The sequence below is a fragment of the Durio zibethinus genome, chromosome 16, assembly GCF_047325235.1.
Source record: "Durio zibethinus cultivar Kanyao isolate XHJ-2024 chromosome 16, ASM4732523v1, whole genome shotgun sequence".
NCBI classification, from domain to species: domain Eukaryota; kingdom Viridiplantae; phylum Streptophyta; class Magnoliopsida; order Malvales; family Malvaceae; genus Durio; species Durio zibethinus.
Window position 1 is genome coordinate 207,050 of NC_143177.1, and position 5,026 is coordinate 212,075.

Here is a 5,026-nt window from a genome sequence, read left to right on the forward strand (position 1 = left end):
TATATATTGTGTACATTTATGGGTCTATCAAGCTAAACCAGGTGAGAAAATTACTTTATGCCAAAATCAAATAAGAAAGTCTTAGAGTGGCTGCAGAGTGAATTAATTACCAAAACCGAAAGAGTGGGAACATCCTTCCGCGAAACGTGAAAGCCGATTACGTCTATTTTATGACATGAATAACTATTGCTAAAAACCAGACCAGAACAACACAACAGTGGAGCTAGTTTAGTTTGCAGTTCCAGCAGTGCACTAGATACAAACATATATGTCACCATTGTATTATTAGGTAAAACATGGTGATCCTGTTTCTGAAGGAAGTTCTAAAACGTAAATATTCCATATTCCTTCCTTGCAATATTTCAAGCTGAGTTGACTCGCATTGCAAGGAATCAAAATTAAATAATGATAGACGGCGACACACCAGGTCAAACAAAACAAATTATACCTACCACCATTTTTTCTTTAGCACTTGGTTTCTTGACCCGCCAACTCTGGGCATATGTAGCGTAGCTATCAATGCCATGTTTAGAGAATAACAGTAATAGAAGTTTCTCTTACTGATTTGAAACTAAAATTCTGAATTACCTAATATTTTCCAAGTTGTGGTTGGATAATTGTTACCGAAATGATCCCTTTAATACATGGCACTTTACTCCTGGTGAGGTGAGGTGTATGCCCTGAAGCCTTGCAAAAGAAGCCAACTGCTGAAAGGTTTGAACTTTGGACTTGGAGTAGTTGCAGCTCACCACAGGGATTCACAGCATGATACTACAGGATTTTCATTAGTGAATTGCATAATCAATGGGAAGAGCTTGGGGAAACTATTCAAGAGCTATAATTGTTACCCTTTTCAGGCAAAACAATGATCTCCGATCCAAGAAAATTAGTTTGATAAAGTGAGATTTAAGTTGAATGCAGAAATCTGATACACACACACACACACACACATATATATATATATATAATATTGTCAATTTTTGCATATGCAGGAATGTAATATTTGGGGAATTCCAGTACCGGGAACGGGAGCAAATACAACTGGCCGAGAGCCATGATAAAAAAAATTTGGCTATGAAGAAGCAAAACCTTTTCTGGACGTGAAATTTATAGATGGAGAACAATGGCTGAAATTATAATCCTTTCTATCGTACCATATCCTTAGATCTCCATTTGTGACTGAAAGTGTCTGATGAACCAGCCTTTTTGTCAACAAAGGTTTTAAGTCCAGTAATAGAATAATACTTAATTTTTAAGTCAATTGGACATGATCAAGCTTTTAAGTCGAGTAGAATTTGAGCTAATTGGACTCAATGGATCGAAAAGTTATTTGGACCTAACTGATTCACAAAGTTTGTTTATTATTTGCGCCATATTGGATTGACAATTTGGATATGAATACTAAGTTAAATTTGGGATCAGAAGAACCTTAATGGGTTTGAGCCTTAATGGGTAAGTTAATTGATATTTGGTCCTAACTAAGCTTTAGTGGGTTTAAACTTGTCCAAAATGGAAAATTATTAGTCAAACTGGGCCTTAATGGGCTGAAAATTTTATTTTGGCTGACAGCATAATTAATTGGGCCTGTGGTAACTAAAATCGTATTTGAGCTTACTCGGCCTTAATGGTTCAAAAATTGCCCAAGCAGTTAGGTTAATGCATTTTTGGGCACGAAATTTTGCACTAAATCCAGTTATATTTGCCCTATATCCATTTTTAAGCTTATGTATCTGATTGAAAAATGAAAACAGAAAAGAAAAGCACCAGGCACATAACATAAGCATAGTGAATTTTTAATTTAACTGAATTTATGATCGATCATGTTTCAGAATTCAATGAACTAATACGTTAACTAATTGATTATGAAATTGGATTTTATAATTTTTTTCTTTTGCCGTATCTTGACATGACGGTGAAAGGGTTCAAAAAATCCGTTTTCCTTTTTAAATGCTAAAATCATTTGTTTTGGTCTTTTAACCCCCTATCATAGGGTGGACCTCAAAAGATATGAAGAGGAATGAATGTATAAGCATGTAGTTCTTCCAGTCCTGGCCGCCCCTGGGCCAAGATCTTAAACTCTTGAGGATTTGAAGCATATTTATTTTATTTATTTATTTTAATTTCAACTACTAATTATCTGCAGCCAGTCTCATGGGTTGTGTCTATAATTCTTTCACATTAAGATGATGATGAATTTCTCTACATGTATTACATGCAACGGGGAGAAAACTTTTGGCTAAATCCGTACATGTATGTTTAAACTTCCATCTAAGCATGTGCATATATATATTCTTGTAATTGTTTAAAATTCCTATGGATCTGTAACATGACCATGTGACCATGCTTAAATAAAAACAAAATGTTTGCATACAACAAATACCATGTGTTAGTTGTAATGTATTAGCAACTGCCTGGACAGTCACCTCTGCTTCCACAATGCATGTATTCTTCACTACGCAGCCAGTGCCCGAATGATAGAAATACGCAAAAGAAACAAAATTTGCCCAACCACTTTCTTGGCTTGAGGCAATAAACCAGTGACTAACTGCAAGAAAAAACAAAATTTTAAGTTCTGATACATCCATGATATAATTTATTTGAAGATTTTTTTTTTTTTTTTTTTTGAGGATGTTTGATGAATGTTATTAATAGATAATTTGAGCTTTTAGACCTTTTCCAGAAATGTGCCTGCTCTTCTGTTGATCCTGGATACGCAAAGTGAACTCTGCAAATATTTTAGAACTAGCCATAACAGTGGCTGAATCTGCCAAAGCCAAATACATGGAGATATGAGTGCCCGATCCATGTCATCTTCCTTTCGGATAAAGCTGTATTTTCCTGCATCAGGAAGGTGAACTCTAAATGAAGGAAAAGCCCCTGAAAATTATCAGACAGGATTGGGGCAAGAAAAAGTATCTTATTAATGGATACCATTTCTGATCGCCTGCAAAAAATTCTTGTGATTCATGGTATTCTGAATCTAATTGGGAAAAGTTTTCAATCTTCCAAACATGCTTGGTACTGATGGCATCTTTTATCATTGATAAGCATTCTCCTTTTCCTGAGCTCATTTCCCTCGTAACAAACACTTCAGCTCCAAATATACAAGTGTCATCCAGTAGGTATCCGTTGGAAACATCATTAAACGTTCTAATTGGGATGAACTGATCAAATCCCCATTAATGCTTTAATCTGTGAAAGCGCCTGTCTTTTTCTTCGGCATCTAGGCATGGCAAAAAGAAAATTAATTTCAAAGCATGTATCTTCTTCTATGTATATATACATTCTAAAGTTAAATACCGCTACAAAATCAGATAATATATATATATATATATATATGTTTTGAAACTGTCAGTTTCACTGCATATAGCAAATAAAGCTACATGGAACTAATACCATGAACTATCAAGTAGTTGTCCTTGCTCTGATCAAGCAAGAAAAACCTGAAAATAGCGTGGACTTCCCAACTATGACGAAGGAGAGAAGTAACATCAGCAAAAACCAAGTAGAGAGAAAGGTACTCTTTCTCATTTCTGCTTTTGTTTCCATTCGGGTGCAGGACGCACAGAAATAATAAGCTAGGCTATTGCAGTTCCCCATATAAAAACAACAGGTTGCTAAGTACCACGTAAAAGATATTAATAATACCATTTATGTCCACGAGCTTCAAATTCTCCAGATTCATACTTTTCCATGCCATTCTTTGATAAGTAATGAAAATGACTGTATCTTTAGTATCAAACGACTCGGTGCTGTTTCTGATAAAGATCTCGCAACCTCTGCAATTAGAAGTGTCATTACCATTTGTAACAGTAACTCAATAAGGGCAAAAAAATATGAGCAGAAATTAATAAAACACTGAACCAGCAAGGTATTGCATGCACAAAAGCATTGACAAAGATATTTAAGGATAGCTACCGTCTAGGCTACTGGAGACAGGATTAGCCATGGAGAAAAGTTTTGGCAACAATTTCTTAATTAGACGCAGCCTAGTAGGATCAATAAGGCTTGTTTCTTTATATATACATTATAAGGATCATATATATACCTATAAATTAAGTGTTATTCTAAACGTAATGTTTATAGAGGATTCGACTCTTATCCTTTGCTTAGAGAGGATTGTTGTGATAAATCAACAAGCATCCATTCTTTACTTGCTGAATGAAAGATTGATCATCAAGTAATTATGGTTTTCAAAACCAAAAGAAGCAATTTAATTTCAAGTAAAAGTTTTTAAAAAATATACCATGTACCTTTCCTCGCTGTCTCTGCAATCCATTGAAATGAGACTAATAGAGCAACACGCTCCTTGAAAATTCTTCCATGGCTAACTTCACATTTTTGTAAATGTATATAATAGTGGATCTCATTTTAATTTATTTTCCTTTTCTAAGAGGGTCTTCCAAATGAAAAGATTTAGATGAAGATGATGAAGTGAAATTGTGAAATTTTCTGTTAAAAACAATTAAATAAAAATAAAAATAAAAAATCTAATAGATTGAAAGCTTTTTTTACATAAATTAATTGTACAAAAATCTTTAAAAAATTAATAAGTTTCGTTATTCTTTTAGATAGGTATTTTTACAAAAAAATTCTAATATAATTTTTACCAAATATTAATAAAATTTAAATTATAAATAACATTTTCAATAATTTTTTTATATATTATTAATTTTATCATTGAATTCTATTAATCTATTATTTAAATTTTTTAATTAAAATTTTCTTAAATCATTTTTAATAAAAAATTTCATATAAATGATTTCTTCAATTTCACATAAACAATTTCATCTAATTCTTGCCGCTTTCAGATAAGCCAGCCCTAGTGGCCTCCACCAATCACCCACCGGACTGAGGGTGGGCGTCGCCAATTTAGTCAACTGGTGTTTGTCCTCATACACATCCTTCACTAATTTTAGTGCAAAATTTTCATATGCAGTTGGACTGCAATTGCTGAATTAGATTAATTAGATTTTATAAATTGAGAACGTCAAAGTCCCCAATGGTTATTTATTTCAAATATTTC

General features: G+C 33.3%; 1 pseudogene; it reads right to left on the reverse strand.

Annotated features, from left to right (window-relative positions):
• Nucleotides 1-2,162: 2,162 nt before the first annotated feature.
• On the reverse strand, nt 2,163-3,977 carry LOC111298312 (uncharacterized; annotated as a pseudogene).
• Nucleotides 3,978-5,026: the final 1,049 nt, after the last annotated feature.